At 38.8% G+C, this 20542-nt stretch overlaps 1 protein-coding gene across 4 annotated transcripts in view; it reads right to left on the bottom strand.

The window, feature by feature from the left end:
* Dmd (dystrophin) overlaps nt 1-20542 on the bottom strand; it is a 2293239-nt gene that overhangs the window by 1713313 nt on the left and 559384 nt on the right. The gene's annotated exons all lie outside the window — the stretch shown is intronic.

Genomic DNA, 20542 nt, shown 5'->3' with positions numbered 1-20542 from the left:
AAGAAAGAAAGAAAGGAAGGAAGGAAGGAAGGAAGGAAGGAAGGAAGGAAGGAAGGAAGGAAGAAGTGACCTAGGGTGTTCTATAGCTCACTGTGTGTTTTGGAGAAGGGCTAGAACAAGCTAGTGTCATTTTCTTATAATCTATGTTTTACTATGCATGACATGTCCTTCAGAAGAGATTAGGACAAAATTAGTTCTCCTTAAGCAAATTCCTTCTGACCCAGAAAACCTGGACTAAGCTCTTGCCATTCTCTCAGAATCCATGTCTTATAACCCAATATCTGTCCAATGGAGGATATTGGGATTTAAGTGTTGACTCTTGGGGGAAATTAGTTTATCTACCTTATAATTCAGGTTGTCTTAATCTTAATCTATCCCATTGATATGCTTAAAGACAAATTAGTATGAACAATCCATCAATCTGTTTTACAAAAGAATATTGACATCTGTTCTGCTCTAATCTCCATCTGTACAGTTGAAGAGGATGTGGGTGAACTAGTGTGCTCTCCACCTTAGTTTCTTCTGCAGAGGCTTGCTGAAAGGTAGTGTTTTTCTATAAGGATCATATTGTGCTAATCTTAGATTAACCTACAGGGATTAACCCTTCAGTCTGTCTCTCAGAAATGAAAAGGAGGGAGCCTATGTCTCTCTCACACAACCAACAGTAATCAAATCATCTGCATGATGGACTGGTTTAGGAGTGAAGCAATATGGCCTAAATAGGATTGTTGGGATCTAATGTCTATCTAACAGAATCCCTGTTTTCATGGATTCATCTGTCCTATGGAAGATGCAGGAATGAAATAGTATATTCTATTGTGGAGGTTGGCAGTGATCTTGTGTCTGTCTTTTAAAATCCATATTATCTTAGTCTTGATTTGTTGTATGAATAAGTAGAGAAGTAACTTAGGGTAATATAGCCTCAGGAGGGAGCTGTTTGCATGGCCTTCATATCCATGTTGACTGACCCTTAAGCTGCCCTAAGGAATATGGTAGGAGTGACCTAGTGTGTTTTCCACATTTCTATGCTGTACAAACTCGTGTTCTTCTATAAGAATTCATGCTGTCTTCACATGATCTGTACTACAAAGCAGAATAGACCTTATTTAGTGTGATGTGAAACTCAATATGTCAAAAAGAGTGGTTTGAAGGGAGCTATTGTCTATCATCTCTCAGAATCCCCAGAATCTATTTTTCTTGACTTTATCTCTCCAATATAATAGGTTAGAGTAAATTAATTTGTATCCACTGACATATATCTTATCAATAAACTTAGAATGGACTGGAATGAGTGTCTCAATATCTATGTTGTCCTATCTTGATCTATCCTAAAGAGGATTGTAGAATTGACTTAGTATGCTCTTGACTTCAGTCCTATGGAAGAGGCTTGGGTGCTCCCATCTAACTCTGTCCTAAAGAAGATGCTTGTGGGCTGGTGAGATGGCTCAGTGGGTAAGAGCACCCGACTGCTCTTCTGAAGGTCCGGAGTTCAAATCCCAGTAACCACATGGTGGCTCACAACCATCCGTAACGAGATATGGCGCCCTCTTCTGGAGTGTCTGAAGACAGCTACAGTGTACTTACATATAATAAATAAATAAATCTTTAAAAAAAAAAAAGAAGATGCTTGTAGGGAGCTAGTATGTTTTTCAGAACCCATGTGGTCCTGAGCTGATTTGTCCTATTGAGGATGTTAGTAGATATCTAGTGTGCCTTTTACTTCATTCTGTTCTGCTGAGGAGGCTGATTTTAGGTGGTGTCTGTCTCTCAGACTCCAAGTTATAGATACCTTGATCTTCCCAACAGATGAAGTTAGATGTAAACTTGTATGTTATACCTGAACCCATCCTATAGAGGAAAAATGGCATGATTAAGTGTCCATCCCTAAGAATCATGTCTTTCTAATTGTGCTCTGTTCTACAGATGAGGTTAGGAGTGAATTAGCATGTTTTCCATTGCAGGCTGACCTACTTGGGAAAAATGGTGTGAGCTAGTATGTCAGTCTCTCATAATCTATTACATGCAGCCTGTGATCTGCCATATGGGGAAATTAGGAGTGAACTAATGTACTCCCCATTTCAGTTGTTCCTCTTGGTGAGGTCTGGAGAATATTAATTTGTTTCTCATAGAATCAAAGTTGGGTTTAAGTTTAGTATTGAATTGGTTTACACATCACTTCAGGTTGCCTATGGAAGATTCTTGAAGGAATAAAATCTATCCCTCATAATTCATGCTTTCCTAAGCTTTTCCTGTACAACCAAAGAGGATAGAAGAAAACTAACAGTTTCTCTCTCTCCATTTGTCTGATACAGGAGGCTTGTTTGCCACTATTGTCTGCTTCTCAGAGATAATGCTATGCTAAGTTGATCAGTCTGCTAAGCTAGATCAGTCCTGTGAAGAAGTTTGTGAGTTGAGCTAGTGTGTTCTCTGTATCAGTCTGTCCTGTGGAGGTTTGGAGAAAGCTAGGTCTTTCATAACCCTTGTAATATTAACTTTGATGTATGTTACAGATAAGGATAGAGCTGAAAACTTATTCCACATCACAGTCTATCCTACACAAAAGAGGTATAGAAATTGTGTCTGTCTTTCAGATTACAATTGTAGTAAATTTGATCTGTCTTACAAAGGAAGTTAGAAGTGAAATAGTGATCTCTTCTTCTTGGTCTTACTATGGAGGAAGCTTGTTGGAGCTGGTATCTGTTAGATTCTATGTCATACTAATCTGATCTGTCCTAATGAAGATGATAAGGTACTAACTCTTGTCTTACAAAGTAGGCTTTAAGACATCTAGAGTCTTATACAGAGAAACCCTGTCTTGAAAAAAATGAGAGAGAGAGAGAGAGAGAGAGAGAGAGAGAGAGAGAGAGAGAGAGAGCCTGTCTAACTCATATTGTCTAACTAAGTAGCTATGAAATGAAGTACTATGCTCTTCACTTCAGATTGTCCTATGGATATATGGAGGAAGTAATCTTTCTCTAAAAACTACGAAGTTCTAATGTTAATCTTTTCCAGTGACAAAGTTAGGAATGAACTACTGTATTATACACATCAGTATATTCAATGATATGAATGGGTGAGTATCTATCCCTCAGTATCTATGTTGTCCTAAATTGGTCTGTCCTATGGAGAAGGAAAGACATGAATCAGTTGGCTCTCCAACTCAATCTGTCCTACTAAGGAAGTTTAGATAGATGTAGAATCTCTATAATAAAATTCATGTTATCCTAATCTCTGTGTGTCCTATAAAAGAAGTTAGGAGTGAAGTACCATGATCTTCATATCAGTCTGTCCAATGGAAGGGGAGTTGGAGGGAGCTAGTGTTTGTGTCTCAGATGGTATGATATCCTGACCTTAATCTGTCCCCTCTAGGAGGTTAGAACTGGGCCACTGCACTCTAACTCAATTTGCTTTACTAAATAGTCTTAAAGGAAGAATGTTTTTCTTTATCAGCATCCAGTTTTTCCTAACCTTGATTTGTACTATGGATAAGGTTAGGATTGTACTGATGTACATAGAACTCAGTGTGTCCTACAAAGAATTCCCAGATAGAGTTATCTGTCTCTCAATATCCAGGCAATACTTACCTTGAGCTTTCCAAAGAAAAATTTAGGAATGAACTAGTGCTTTGTCTTCCTCCCAAGGAGGTATGTCTCTGATATCCATCTCAGCATGTTCCACAGAAGAGGCTTATGGGAAACTATTGTGTTTCTTTCAGGGTCCATATCATCCTAACCTTCATCTTTCCTATGGAAGAGACTAGGAGTGAAGTAGTGTGTTTACTTTATCCTACAAAAAATCATATATCTCAGAATTCATGTTTCCCCAAACTGATGAAAGAGGTAAGTACTGAATTACTAGGGTCTTAGCCTCACCATGCCCTGTGGAGGATTCTTGGATGTAGTTATTATTATTCCCTCAGTATCTTAGTTGTACAAAGTATAGTAAGGAGTATGTTAGGATATGTAGTAAGGAGTTTTCTAGGAGTGAACGAGTATTGTTCACAGCTCAGTCTCATCTATGAATAAGGCCTGGAAGTAGGTTCATTTTGTGTCAGAATACATTTCTTTTTAAACTTAATCTGTACTAAGCACAAATTATGTTATGTTCCAGTGTGCTCTCCACCTTAGTCTATCTTTAAAAGAAAGCGTGGACGAAGCTCATTTCTTTGTCTCAAAAGGCCTGCTCTTGGACCTTTTCTCTGTAACAAGAAGAATAGGAGTGACTTATTGTGCTTGCCACAGAAGTTTTTCCAGAGAAGGCATAGTGGGAGCTAGTATCTATATCTCAGAATCCATGTTTCCTAAATTGATTTGTCTCATGAAAGAGAATAGTAGACTACTGTTTCTCAATCAGTGTACCCTAAGGAAGAAGCTTGGTGTGAGTTTTATCTGTATGACAGTGTCTAGTTTTTCCAAATGTATTGGGATAGGAGTTATTCAGTGTAGTTTTCACCTCATACTGGCCAATAAGAATGTGTAGATCAAGTGATAGTTCCTCACAGCATCTATGTTGCAATGACTTTGATCTTCCCTATCCCAGAGTTTAGTGGTGATTCCTATTGTACAGAATGAGGCGAGGAATACACTGTGTAACTCCTATTCCAATCCATTTGGAACAAATGGACACTGTCTTACAGATAAAAGGTCACACCAAGCCTCTTCCTCAGTCTTCTATATGAAGTAAGACAGCAGACAAAGTGGACAGAGCTACTGTCAGTCTCTTAGCAATCCATGCCCTCATATGCCCCATGGAGCTGAATAGCACTAAACTAGAGTATTCTGTATCTCAGTATTTCCTACTGAAGAATTTTGGACAGAACTGCTTTTTCTCACTTTCAAAGCCCAAGCTTTCCCAAGCTTGATATATGTCCTATAGATAAAGAAAGGAAGGAACTAATGTTCACTCCATTTCATTCTGTCTTGCCAAAGAGGCTTTTTTTGAGCTCCTGTCTGTCTCTCTGAATACATATTATTGTAACCTCGGTCTTTCCTACTGAAGAAGTTACAGGAGAAATAGTGTGCTCTCCAGAGCAGTATGTCTTCAGGAGGCCTAGAAAGAGTTTGCATCTGCCTCTCAGAAATCATTTCATTCTATCTGTGATATGTTCTAATTAGGAGGATTAGAGTGAACTGGCATGATATCCATAGCTTAGAGAGATCTACTGCCTGTCTCTCAGTGTTCATGTCCTCCCAACATTCACATGTCCTACTGATGAGTTAGAAATGAAGTAGTGTCCATTCTACCTGTCCATTTTAAGGATATTTGGAGGGAACTAGTCTCTGTATCTCATATCCCATGTTGTCCTACCCTTGTTTTATTCTGTGCATGAAGATGTAAGTAAATCAGTGTGGTCCCCACCTTGTTCTTGCCGCCCAAGGATCCTTGCATGAAGCTAATGTCTGCACATCAGAAGCTGCATTTTCCTAGCTTGATAATCTCTATAGATTATATTAGGAGTGGCTTATAGGCTCTCTATCTCAATCCATCCTGTGGAGGAAACTTGGATGTATCTAGTCCTGTATCTCAGTACCCATACCATTCTATTCTTGATCTGAACTATGGATGAGGTTCAATAATGATTCCTGGGATATAAGTGAAAACTGGTTTTGAGTAGAAGCACAGGGATATGCAATCACAAATCAACCCTATTTGGTCTCACTGACCAATGTTTTAATTGGCTATGATTAGCCTTCTCAAGAAGTTGGTCGAGAGAATCAAAGAGGATTTGGCAACATTCCAATAGTGCTTCCTATTCTCATTTTCACTGGGCTGATGGGGTCTACGTCTTCTAAGATTCCTTTCAGTTCCCCACTGGTCAGATCTTTTTTAATTTATTTTTTATTAGATGTTTTCTTTATTTACATCTCAAATGGTATCCCCTTTCCTTATTTCCCCTCCAACCCCCCCATCCCATGCCCCCTCACCCTACTTACCAACCCACCCATTACTGCTTCCCTTTCCTGAAATTCCCCTACACTGGGGCATTGATCCTTCACAGGACCAAGAGCCTTTCCTCTCATTGATGTCCCACAAGGCTATCCTCTGCTTCATATGCGGCTGGAACCATGAGTCCCTCCATGTGTACTTTTTGGTCAGTGGTTTAGTCCCTGGAAGCTCAGGCGGTACTGGTTGGTTCATATTGTTGTTCCTCCTGTGGGGCCACAAACCCCTTGAGCTCCTTGGGTCCTTTCTTTAGCTTTTCCACTGGAGACCCTGTGATCATTCCAATGGATGGCTGTGAGCATCCACCTTTGTATTTGTCATGCACTGGCAGAACCTCATGACAGTTAAATTCATATAATTAATTCTGCCCACCTACACAGCCTTTAATACCCCAAAGGAAAGTATATCCAGTGATAAAATGATCAGTTTATTTCTTTATCAATCTTCAGACATTATACTTAACCATGCAAGAGGTTATTTGAACATCTATAACTCACTAGTGATTGTTTTTTTCCAATAAACCTGTTTCTAGAGTAATTCCATAGCTATAATACAATGTCCTGTTTTCTGACTCAAGGATGCTGCTAGAAACCATGTTGTCAATGTCATCTGTGCAGATATTTGTTTGTGATTGCAACAAATGGAACCATTCATTCATTCATTGTGGTCCATAGTGTCTACTTCCACTGTATTTTACAGCTTATACATGGCATAAGTGTAACTTTCTGGAAAGACAATGACATCAGGCCTTATAAAGTATGTTGGTAAAAAGTTACTGGCATACAGTCTAGACAGCTACAAAATTATGTATCAAAGGTGGGGAGGTGGGTGTGGGTGAACACCCTCATAGAAGCAGGGGGAGGAAGGATGGCATAAGGGGTTTCTGAAGTGGGGGAGACATTTAAAAGGGGATAACATTTAAAATTTAAATAAGAAAACATCCAATCAAAAAGAGAAAAAAGTAATTCTTACTAATAGAAATTTGCATAAGACTGGAAATAACTTTATTAATATATTTATTTTTTTCATGATTAGTAGCTAGGAATGGGATCTACCTGAGCACTTTGGAGACCTTGGAGGATTGTATACACATATTTTAAATAAACAACACTAGAAGACACCAGAAAACATTAAGGACAATGCATGTATTCTTTCTAAAAAGCTATGCTAAGACATGTCATGAGATTACAAATATGCTCTTCAGTTGAAGTAACAAATTAAAACACTTAGATGTTCTGCACTTTGTTATTAAAATATTTTTTGTGGCAAAATTCTATTACAATTTCCTCATATTTCCTTGAAATAAAAGTATCTACATAGCAAAAGAGAAAAGAAAAGAAAAGAAAAGAAAAAAAGAAAAGAAAATGAAATGAAACAAACAAAAAAGAACTTTAGTCAATCATAATGTTGAAGAATTTCACTCATTAATACCTTAATGTTCTCCATGAAGCAGCAGTAGAAGAAACTCAGCACCCAACTTCCAAACACAATTTGTTTAAAGAGGCTCATGGAACTATAAAACTACAGAAATGGCCCTAATTACATTTCAGTGTAATTAGATAATGAGGGCAGGAAAGTCATCAGTCTAATTTAGGCTTATGACAAAGCCTGCCAAGTATTCATTGGATGGTTTTCTTCCCTATTTTCTTTCTTCATCTCATGAGGAAAGACTTCCTCAACCATTTTTCTAAATATGCTCTTATTTGTAAATATAGTACTACTTATAGTCTTACTTTTTAATGTTATAGATATTACTGCCTTCATATAACAAACTCTAAAAATACACACTACCTCTACTTTTCTGTATCTTTGCCATCAGTTAAGCTTTATCAAGGTGGCTTAAATCAGTCCTTCATTGAGGCACCATGACAATTGAGTCTCTCATTGCCCACCCTTTATCAGGTGGAAGGAGTTAAGTTCAGTCAGTGCCCCCCAGGCACCTAACAATAGCTAAGGTTACATATGAGGTTGAAATGAGAAGATAGGTTTTAGACAGACCTCCTAGTAGTCATAGAAATAGGTTAAAGGAAGTAATAAAGATGGCAAACTAACAACATGACTGTCTTCTTCTTCATCCATCTGTCTTGAAACAAAAGTCTGACAGCTTAAAATCAAGGCCTTGTTGGCTTTTGTTTCCTTCCAGCAAGCCTTTTACTGATGGACTGACTTCATAAGGTCAAGGCTAGATCAGAACATGTCAATCAAATGTTTTGTCTTCAAACTGACCAACCTTAAATTAATGGAAGAAAACTCCTAGAAGCTTGCAACTCAAGCCTTTGAGAAGGGACTGGGATTTTCAGTTTTCTGAGTCCCTCCTCTGCATCATTTACTCTGTGTGCATGCTCCATGATCGTGGTCCTCATCTCCAATAAACTTACACCCTGTTTGCTCCTTTTCATACTTCTCTGCCACTACCTGGTATGCTTGAAATCTTTCTTGTTTTTAATTCTTTAACTGGCAGAGAAACTGAACCCAATCAAGAACCCTAGCCTGAGTCATGTTCTGTGTCATTTTGCTTCTCATCCATATTTGTAGTATTGGAGGGTGCTAGTATCTGTGTCTCAGAATTCATTACTTTCTAAACTAGGTCTGTCCTGGAGAAGAAGTTTAGAGTGAACTAATGTGCTCTCTTCCTCTCTGTCTTACAAAGGATGGTAGAGTTCTCTCTGATTCTAATTTGTTGAAACATTAATGAGTCTTATGCATGGATTTAGGAGGGAATTAATGTACACTCTATCTCAATCTGTCATACCTAAGAGGTTTGGTGAGAGCTAGTGTCTGTCTCTCAGAACCCATGATGACTTAACACTTAGTGATGTGAAGAAGATAGGTTTGAACTAGAACATTCATTTCAGAATATACTTTGGAGAATGCTTTGAGTGAGACAATGTCTATCACTCAGAATCCATGTTAAGGTAACTTGATCTGCCCTTAGGAGGAGGTCAAGAGTTGTGGTGTTTCGAATATGCTTGGCACATAGGTAGTGGCACCATTGGAAGGTGTGGCCTTATTGGAGAAAGAATGTCAATGTACGGGTGGGCTTTGAGACCTTCCTATCTGCTTCTAAGACAGTCTTCTAGTAGTCTTCAGATCAGAATGAGGAACTCTCAGCTCCTCCCACAACATGATTATCTGGACAAATGCCGTGCTCTCACTTCGATGATAATGGACTGAGCTTCTGAACATGTAAGCAAGCCCCAATTAAATGTTGTCCTCTATATGAGTTGCCTTGGTCATGATGTCTGTTCATATCAGTAAAACCCGAACTAAGGCAGCAGTCAAATGTGTGCTCTTGAACTCTGTCTGTCCTATAGGAGGCATGAAAGGATTAACCTCTCTCATAATTCATGCCATGCTGACCTTGATCTGTCCTAACAACAAGAAAGGTATGAATTAGTGAACCCTCTACTTCCATCTTTCTTACTGAGGAACCTACTGGGGAAATATTTCATGTGTCTCAGAATCCAAGTTTTCCCACCTTAATCTGCACTATGAATGAGAATAGGAGTGAACTACTGTTCTGTCAAACTCAGTATGTCCTACAAAGGACTGTAGAAAGCTAATGCTTGCCTCTCACAGCCCTAACTTGACTTTCTTATAGGAGAGGTTAGGAGTGAACTAGAGTGCTATCTATATCAGTATGCCACATGGAGAATGCTTGACAGGAACTAGTGTTTTTCTCTTACTTTCCCAAATTTTCAACCATCCATTCCCCACATTTTTCTGTAATGTTCTAATGAGGAGGTTAGGAGTGAATTATTGTGTTCTCCACTTCAGTCTCTACTACTGAGGATACTTGGAGGGAGCTAGCCCCTGTCTCCCAGAATTCATGTTTTTTTCTTTAAACTTTGATCCATCCTACAGATAAGGATAATTATTCTTAGCATACTCCATACTTCATTGTAACAGAGAGATCAGGATTGAATATAGCTAATGCCATTTTTCAGAAACTTGTCATCTGAACATTTATCTGTACTGAAATGTATTAGAAGAGAACTATCATGTGTTGTACCCCAGTCTGTCATCCAAAAACAAATATGAACTGATGTAGTGTTTTTCTCCCAGAATCCATGTTGTCTTAACTGGATCTATCTTACAGAGAAATTGAGGAATGAATTAGTAATGTATTCTACTGTGTTCTCCACCTCAGTATAACATGTGGAGGATGTTTCAATAAAGCTAGTCTCCTTTTCTCAGAATTAATGTCATCATAAGTTTATCTATACAAGGAAGGAGTTAAAGAGGGAAGTTGAGGGTTCTCCATCTCAGCCCAGTCTCCTAAGGAGGTTTAGCAGGAGGTGGTGTCTGTCCCTTAAAACCTAACTTTTACTAATCATGATCTACAGATAAGGATATAATTCACATAGAGTGCTCTAGAACTCACTCAGTATATTTTATGGAAAAGAAATTAATGGACTTAGTGTCTTTCTCTCAAGATGTATGTAGTTCAAACTCAGTGATGTGAGGAATGAATTAGTATATTCTTCACTCCAGTCTCTGCTGATGAGGAGGGTAGGAAGCAACTAGAATCTGTTTCTCAGAATCCATGTCATTCTACCTCTGACTGCTCAGCTAAAGAGATAGACAATGAACTAGTGTGTTATCTACCTCTGTCTATACAATGGAAAAGGCTTGGAAGAAGCTAGCTAGTTTCTAACATCTATGTCCTAACTCTCATCTCTCATGATCTACCTTATAGATGTAAAGCTCCTCTCATGTATTAACTATCATCTCCCAGTATCTCTATCATAATAACATTGATCTTTCCTAAAGATAAGGATGGGCATGATATAGTTTGGTCTATATTATTTTCAATCCTATGGGAAAGTGCTTGAGGAAACTAGAGTCATTCTCACAGAATCCATGTTCTTAATCTTTACCAAAAAAGATTAGGATTGATATACTTAGCTTTACATCTCAATCTCTCCAGAAGGGAACTAGTGTCTATTTTAAAATCCTTGTCCAGCTAACTCTGTATTTCTATTTTTTTTTAAGATTTATTTATTTATTATATGTAAGTACACTGTAGCTGTCTTCAGACACACCAGAAGAGGGCATCAGATCTCATTTCGGGTGGTTGCTGGGATTTGAACTCTGGACCTTTGGAAGAGCAGTCGGGTGCTCTTACCCACTGAGCCATCTCACCAGCCCCCCTAACTCTGTATTTCTAACGGAGAACCATAAAAGTACACTAGTGTGCTCTCCTGCCATAAAAGTACACTAGTGTGTTCTCCTGCTCAGTGTGTCCAATGGATAAGTAAGGAAGAAGCTTGTCACTGTCTTTCAGAATCCATGTTATAACTACATCTGTTTTATTGAGGAAAAAAATGGTAACAGTGTGCTCTCCTGCTCAGCATTCTACTGAGGAGGATTGGAAGAAGGTACTGTATTTCAAAAATTCATGTTCTCTTAAACTTAATATGACCTACTCATAAGAATGAGAATGATTTCACATGATCTATACTTCAGTATATCCTATGGAGGAAGACAGAGGAGAACTACTGTCTTTCTTTTTTAACTTGTTTTTAACTTGTCACATGTGAGCCAGACGGCAATTGTGAGCCCAAGTCTTCACTGGCCTTTGGGAATGAGCTTTCTTGGTTCTGTTGCTGATAGAGATTCACCAAGTAATGGAGGTGCCATCTCTCTAAAGTTTCCTCGATGTCTCATCTAATGCCCTGCAATCCTATCCTTGATCTGTTCTACAGAGGAATCCGAGATATTCTCCAAATTAGTCTGCCCTACAGGGGAGGCTTATAGAGATCTAGTGTCTGTCTCTCAGAATTCATGTTGTCTTAACTTGATGTGAATTGGGAGGAGGATGGGAGTAAGGTACTATGCCCTTCACCTCAGTATATCTTTGTAGGGAGCTACTGTGAATCTTTGTAACATGATATTCATGAAAAGGAGGATAGGGATGAACTAATGCCCTCTTTACACTTACTTTCCACAAGAGGATTGATTAGTGGAAGTTAGTGTCCATCTCTTAGAATTCATTTATCACTTACTTTATCTCTCTACTTCAATAGGTTAGGAGTGAATTACTATGCTTTCTGCCTGTGTTAGTTAGGGTTTCATTGCTGTGAGGAGACAACATGACCAAGGCAACTCTTATGAGGCACATTTAATTAGGGCTGACTTACACCTTCAGAATATTGGTCCATTATCATACTGGCAGGAAGTATGAAAGCATCCAGGCAAATGTACAGATGGTGGAGTCAAAAGATCTATATCTTGATATAAAGAAGGCCAGGAGAAGACTGGTATCATCAGACTTCTAGGAGGAAGCTCTCCGGAGCAGTGCACTGTGTGGAGCCTGAGCATTGGGGAATACTTCCAAAGTCCACTCCCACAGTGACACATTTCCTCCAAGAAGGCCATACCTCCTAACAGTGTCATTACATATGGAACAAGCATATTCAAACCACCAATTTTCACTCTCTTGTCCACATAGGCTTGTTCAAACACATGAGTCTACTGGGGCCATACCTAGCCCTAGCATACAGCAAAATACATTGAGTCCACCTTCAGAAATTCCCATAGAGTATCATAGTCTTGTTAATGTTTAAAAGTCCAAAGTTCAATATTTCTTCTGTGGTTCATGCAGTCTCTTATCTGCAATCCCCTATAAAATGAAAAATAAAAAAGCAGACCACATACTTCAAACATATAATGGCACAAAATATATATTACAATTCCAAAACATCGTAGCAAGGTAATACTGAACCAAAGCAAGAACAAAAATCAGCTGGGCAATTTCCAAATTCTGCTTCTTCACATCTGATATCACAGCCCTCTTCAGAGCCCTAACTTATTTCAATCTTGTTGACTGCTATTGACAAATCTTTCATTCAGCAGCAACAAACTTCATTCTCTTAGACTTTTCCCACTCCTTGTTAGCAGATTTCCTCCATGGGTATTCCATGGTTCTTAGAACTCTAATATCTTGAGGCACCCAAGGCAAATTCAACTTTACAGCTTCTTGTTCCAATGTCTGGGATCAACATATGCCATTCTGGGCTCATGTAAATGGCTTGGGTTAAATTCCAGCTCTGCCCTCTGTAACACTCCACTGTCTAACCATTCACTGTGCTGCTGTTCTTTGTGATCATACCATAGTTCTGGCTATGAGTTTTCACTGGAACTAGGCTTCATCAATAGCCTATCATAGGCCTTCTTCATGGTGTCAAGCCTCAGCTATTTTACATGATCACTTCATCCCTTCAAAACCAGTACCAGCAGGGTGATTTTTATACATTACCAAATCCAACTGCAGCATGAAATATAACCTTAGATATCTCTGGAACGCAGCTTCTTTCTGCTCCCAGAAAACATTTCCCAGAATATTTCACATTATGGGTGCTGGTCTCTTCTTAATCTCTACTAATTTCTTAGCTATGGCTAACCAGAATCAATTGTCACAGTAGTCACTTCTATTCTTTAAAGCTAGACCCATATTAACAGAAGCTTCCAAGTTCTGATGCTTGCTGTAGATAGAATATGGCCCCCTGGATCTAGGACATCATTCACTAAGCTTGGCTGCTCTAGAATTGCTGTTTAGACCGTGATGGTCTTGAACTCAAAGATCTCCTTGCTTCTGTTTCCTGGGATTAAAGATGTGTAGCACCACACATTAGTCTGAGATTTTCGTGATCGCCCTGCCTCAAGATATGAATCAAAATCTAGTGTCTTCCAGCTGTAATCTCTGGATCACAGGTGTGCCCCACCCCCAATTCTGGATTGTAGTTCATTTCAGGTTGTGAGTGCAAATGAAAATAATTACCAGGTAATAATGTTTAACATGATATAACTACTCCTTGTGCAACTGTGCTAAGCTTTATCTACTGTATGAAAACATTTGGAGTGAACATGTATGTTCACCATATTAATCTGACCATATTAAGGTAACTTGGAGGCAGATAGGGTCTTTCTTTTACAAAACATATTGTACTAACCTTGATCTTTCTTATGGATAGGGTTTAGAGTAAACTAGTGTGTTATCAGTCTCAGTATATTCTATTGAAGAAACTAGGAGGGACCTAATGTTTGTTTAAGAGAAACCTTGTTTTATACCCATAATCTCTCATAGAGATATAAATAGAACTGACCTAGAATGTTCTCTACCTCAGTATATCCTATTAAAAAGAGACAGAGGAAGCTAGCATCTGTCTTTCAGAATGTATGCAGTTCAAACTTGACCTGTACAATACAGGAGATTAGCAATGAACTACTATGCTCTTGACTCCAATCTATCCTAACAAGAAAGATTAGTAGAAGCTTAAGTCTGCCTCTCAGCATATATGTCATTCTAACTCTGTTCACAAAACAACAAATGAAGTAAAAGAATAAACTGGAATATTCCCCAACTCAGCCTACATAATGGAATAATATTAGATAAAGTTAGTGTCTGTCCATCAGAATCCATGTTGTCTTAACCTTGATCCTTCCTCCCAAAGAGGATAGGAAGAAACAATAGGTTCTACACCTTACTCTGTCCTGCAGAGAAGGCTTTAAAACTGCTAGTGTCATTCTCTGCAAAAGCATGCAAAGCTTTGCAGAGTCTAGATATCCCAGGAGGATAGGGATGAACTATTGTGCTCTCTTGATGTCTTTCCTAGTGAGCATTATAGGAAGCATCTGTTTCTAAGACTCCATCTCCTTCTAACTATATCTGTTCACCAAAGGAGGTAAGAAAACATTAGTATGTTCTCTTCCCTAGTCTGTATGATAGAAGAGACTTGGAAGAAGCTAGTGCCTACCTCTTGGAATCCATGTTGTTTTAACTTGATATGTCCTATGGAGGAATATAGAAGAGAACTAAAGTGTTCTCTACCATAGTCTACCATACTGAGGAGGTTTGGAGGGTGTTTCTCAGAACCCATGATGTCCAAAATCTTGGTATATCCTGAGGATAATTTTACAAAAGTACTGGTGTGGTCTGTATGTCAGCTATCCCTTATTCTGTAGACTAGGAGGGAGCTGTGTCTATCTCTCAAAATGCCAGCTACCCTAAATTTGATCTATTCTACAGAGGAAGTTTTTTTTTTTAAATTATTAACTAGTTTACTTATTTACTTTTAAATGTTGTCCTCCCTCCCTGTCTCCCCTCTATGCACTCCCCTCCCCCACTCCCCTATGCCTCTAAGAGGGTACTCCCTCACCCACTTAGCCACTCCTCCCTCACCCCTCTAGCATCTCCTTCTCTAGGGAATCAAGACCAACCACTTCACCTTTCACTGATGCCACTTAAGGCAGGCGTCTGTTACATATGTATCTGGAGCTATGGGTCCCTCTTTGGTGGTGGTTTAGTCCCTGGGAGCTCTGAGGGGGTCTGCTTAATTGATACTGTTATTCTTCCTATGGGGTTGCAATTCCCTTGGGCTCCTTTAGTCTTTCCCCTAACTCTCCCCTTGCTTTGATTGAACTAATCTATTCTCTCAGTCATTCTGTATTATGAATGAGGCCAAGAGGGATCTAGTATCCAATATGATATTATAGAATACTAGACTTGGTATCCTATAGGTATCTAGGATCACAGTAACTATATTTTCCTAATCTTGATCAGTTCTAGAGATGTGTAAAAGAGCTGGAACGAACTAGTTTCTGTTTCACATATTCTAAATCTTTCTGTTTATACCATAGAGGAGGTAAGAAGTGAACTAGTGTTCTTTTCAACACAATCGGTTCTATGGGAGGCTGAAGTCTGTCTCTCAGAATTTAGTTTTAATAACTTTGATATGTCTTATAGTTAAATTTCAGAGTGCACCACACTGTTATTTCAAACATGGTCTACCATACCAAAGAGACTTGGAGGGAATTAGTATCTGTTTCTAAAAATTCATGTTGTCCTAAACTTTATTTGTAATATTAGGAGGACAGAAATGAGTAAGCTCTCTACCTCAGTCTGTTGTATAGATGAAACTTGCAGCAAACTAATGTTTGCTTCTTAGAATCTAAATTTCACTTACATTTCTTTTTCTAATGAAGAGATTAGAAATGCAACGATGTGCCCTACACTTCAGTCTGTTGCTACAGAGGATTCAAGGGACCTATGATCTATGTCTGAGGATTCTCATCCTTCTAAATTTCTCTAACCCACAGAGGAGGCTTAGAGTGAAGTAGTATGTTCTCCAATTCAGTGTGTCCAGTGGAATAGGTTTGTAAGAAGCAAGCTATTGTCTCTCAAAATCTGTGTCATTGTACCCAAGGAGGACATTAAGAGAGGTGTAATTTCTACCTAAGTGCAACCTACTGAGACTTGGAGGGAGCTAGTTCCTATATCAAAATCCATTTTCTTTTCATTTCAATCTATCCTGCAGAAAGATGAGTGATAGATGAGTTATCATCTATACCTCCATTATGTCCTGTGGAAGAAGGCAGTGCAGAGCTTTGTGTGTGAATCCATGCTGTCCTGTCCTTGATCTGTCCTACATAAAAAGTCAGAATGAAGTAGCATGCTCTACAACTCAGTCTACCCCATGATGTGGGTTTATCCAGAGCTATCAAATGTCTTAATTTGAATTATAAATCAGGGCAGGAGTAAACCAGTATGCTCTCCATCTCTGTCTATCCTTCTGAGGAGTTTTTTTTTTTTTTTGGGGGGGGGGAGCTAGTGTCTGCCTCTTTGAATCAATGACATATAACATTTACTGAAAAGGAGGAGAGGAATGAACTACTGCACTCTCACACTCAGTCTGCCCACAGTAGGATTGGTAAGAGATAGAGTCTGTCTCTCAGAATTGATTTGTTTTCCTTGCTTGATCTCTCCAGCACAAGAGGTTAGGATTTAAGTACTGTGCTCTCCACTCAAGTATGTCTTTTTTATTAGATATTTTCTTTATTTAAATTTCAAATATAACCCCTTTCCTGATTTCCCCTCAGGAAATCCCCCACAATAATATGAACTAACCAGTACCCCCAGAGTTTGCTGCGACTAAACTATCAATCAAAGAAAGCACATGGTGGGACCCATGGCTCTAGCTGCATATGTAGCAGAGGATGGCCTAATCAGTCATCAGTGGGAGGAGAGGTCCAAGTATGTCTTATAGAGTAGCCTTGGAGTGAATTGCTGTATGTCTTTCCATAATTGACCTGTCCTAGAAAACTTTATATGCCCCAGTACAGGGGAAATCCAGGGCCAAAAAAATGGGAATGGGTGGGTAGGGAAGTGGGGGGGGGTATGGGGAACTTTGGGGATAGCATTGGAAATGTAATTGAGGAAAATATGTAATAAAAAAAAAAAGAAAAATTCTAGGAATTACATAGTGAGCTCTCCACCTCAGTCATGGGAGAAATAACAAGAGGTAAGTAGCATCTGTTCCACATTTTATGCAGTTATAGCTGTGATCTAAGCTCTGGAGATTAGTGAGATAATATGCTCTCTACTCAGGTCTTTCCTGCTGAGTAGTATTTGGCATAGTTTCTCACATTCATGATTCCTCCTGTCAAAATATTGATCTGTCCTATAGACAAAGTTATGAGTCTAGTTACTATCCACTCTCCCTGTCTTTTCAATATTGATAAATCTTGGAGGAATCCAAGGTCATTTTCTCATAAATCTTGTTATCCAAAAAGACATAAGGAAAAAACTGAATGTGAAATCTACATTATTCTTTCCTATCAAGGTGGATTAGAGAAAGCTAATGCCTGCCTCCCAGAATGCCTTTTGTACTAAATTGGATCAGTTTTACAGTTAAGAATAGGAGTGATGTAATGTGTTTTCTACCTCAATCTGTTGTATGATGGAGAATTGGGGAGGTAGTACCTATCAGAATCCTTGTTATCCAAATCGTGATCTGGCCTACACAAGGAATTAGTAGTAAACTTGTGTGCCCTTCAACTCAGTCATTCCAACAGAGAATGCATGGATCGAGCTTGTATGACCTCTAGAATCTATCTCATCTAAACCTTGACTATTTTTATGAAGGAAGTTAAGAATGAACTAGCTTAGTCTATACCTAAGTCTATCCTTTGGAGGAGGCTAGTGGGGTGCTATATCTGCCTTTTAGAGTTCCTGTTGTCCAGTTGTTTGTATGTGCTACTGATAAGATTACAAATGAACTAATGTGCCCTTTACCTTAGTCAGTTCTACCTAGAAAGCTTGGGGGTAGCTAGTGTATATCATTCAAAATCCATATCATCCTGGTTTTGACATATCCTTCTGAAGAGGATAGAAGTGATGATCTGTCAGTTCAGTTCTGTTCAGATTTGAGGGGGACTAGTATATGTCTCCCAGGATCCATTTTGTTCTAACTTGATCTTTACTATGGAAGATATTAGGAGTGAACTATTGTGTTCTCAACCTCTGTATCAACTTCATATATCATATGAAGGAGGTTGGGAGGAAGCTAGTGTCATTTTCTCAGTTTCCACATTTTCATGAAACTTAATCTGTCCTATGGAGGAGATTAGGAGTGAACTATTGTGCTATTTCAGTCCATACTACGAAGGATATTTGGAGGGAGCCTGTCATTTTCTCTCAGAATTCAGGTTGCCCTAATGTTGATCTCTCTTAACAGATAAGGATAGAAGTGACCTACCATACTCTCATTTTCAGTGTGTCCGACAGAGTAGGACTGTATGGGGCTAATGTGTGTCTCTCAGAATCTCTCTCATTTGAACATTTATCTGTACTACAGAGGAATAGAAATAAATTACTGTACTCTAAACATAAGTCTGTTATATAATGGAATGGGGCTACTGACTATCTTTCAGAATCCGTGGCATTCTAACTTTGATCTATCCAATTAAGGAGAATAGGAATGAACTAGTTTGCCATCCAAACTCAATCTGTACTACAAAGGAGGCTTGGTGGAAGCTAGAGTATCTTACTAGAACTTATACTGTACTAAATTGATTTAGTTCACTGCATATTTTAGGAGGGAACTAGTGTGTCCTCTACCTCAGTCTGCCCTGCAGGGGAAGATTGGATGTAGCTTGTGCTGTTCTCTCAGAATCTATGCTGTCTTAAATTGGATTTTTCCAATGCATAAATTGAGGTGTTAACTAGTGTGTTATTCACCCCAGTCCCCTATATAGGTGGCATCTGGCAAGCTTTTACCTGTATCTCCAAATACATGCCCCCTAACCTGATCTGTCCTAATGTAAATGAAGCGTATCCTGTGTATGTTGTGCATATAATCCCTTCTAGAGAGAAGGCCAGATGGTAGCTAGTATCTATCTTTCAGAATCTATAACATAATATCCTGGCTCTGTTCTACTACAGGGTATATGAATGAACTAAATTGCATTCCAATTTAGATTGTCACAAAGAAGATACTTTGAGAAAGGTAGTATATATGTCTCAGAATACAGGAACACTTGATATAAACTACAAAAGAGCTTATGCTTACTTAGTGTGACCACTATGTCATTATGTCCTTAGGAGGCGGCATTAAGGGAACTCCTGACTGTCTCAAAGAATCCATATAGTCCTATATTTGATCTGTTCTATGGAAAATTTTAAGAGTGAACTTGTATGCTCTCCATCTCTGTCTTAAAGATGAGGCTTGGAGTGAGCCTCAACATCCAAGTTCTATTACACATGATCCATCAGAAGGCACAGGTTAGGAATGATTACTGTGAACTACATTTCAGTGAAACCTCTTAAGTAGTCTTGGGGAGAACTAGTTTTAGTCTCTTAGAACCCATGCTATCCTTACTTGATCTGTAATACTTAGGAGAAAATAGTGTGAACTAGTTACACTCTCAAAGTCAGTCTATACTACCAAGGAGGATTGAAGGGAGATCATGTTTGATCCCCTGAATTCATGTTGTGATAACATTGATCTGTCCAACAGAAAAGTATGGGAATGACTACTATGCCCATCACCTCAGTATAGTCTCAACAAGAAGGCCTGGGAGGAGCTTGTGACTATCTCTCAGAATCCACATCACCCTAACTTGTTATTTCCTGTGAAGGAGATTCATTGTGAGTTAATGTATTCTGAAACTCAGTCTGTTCTAAGGAGGAGGCTCAAAGGGAGCTAATGTCCATCTCTTAGACTTCATGTGGATTTATACTTGATCAATCCTATGGTTATATTTAAAAGTAAATGAGTGTGCTGTCCTTTAGTCTGTTCTATGGTAGGGGCTTAGAAGTAGCTGATGTATGTGTCTCAGAATCCATGACGTCAAAAAATGATCTGTTCTCTGGGAAAAGAGAAGAGTTAACTAGTGTTTATTATACCCCAGTCTGTCTTACACAGGAAGCATGTTATAAGCTAGCATCTGTCTCTCAAAACTCATGTTGTGATAACTCTGAAGTGTCCTACAAAGGAGGCTGGAGTAAACTAATGTGCTTTCCCCTTCTTTATGTTCTTGGAGTGTACTTCCAGGGAGGTAATATCTGTCTCTAAATATGCATGTCATCAGAACCACCATCTATCCTAAGGAGGAGGTTAGGCATGAACAAGTGTGTTCTGTACATCCATTTGTCTTACAGAAGATTCTTAGAGAAGTCTTGCCAATCTCTCATAATGCTTATTCCCAAATGTTGATTGGTTCTATGGATGAAAATATGAATGAACTCTAATGAATTTCACCTCACTTTGGATAACCAAGGAAGCTGGAGTGGGGAACTTGGGTTATTGGCTTTGTC

This window comes from Mus caroli, chromosome X (genome assembly GCF_900094665.2).
Source record: "Mus caroli chromosome X, CAROLI_EIJ_v1.1, whole genome shotgun sequence".
In the NCBI taxonomy this organism is placed as follows: Eukaryota; Metazoa; Chordata; class Mammalia; order Rodentia; family Muridae; genus Mus; species Mus caroli.
Note: the sequence above shows the minus strand (reverse complement) of the source record. Positions and strands in the feature narration are given on the sequence as shown.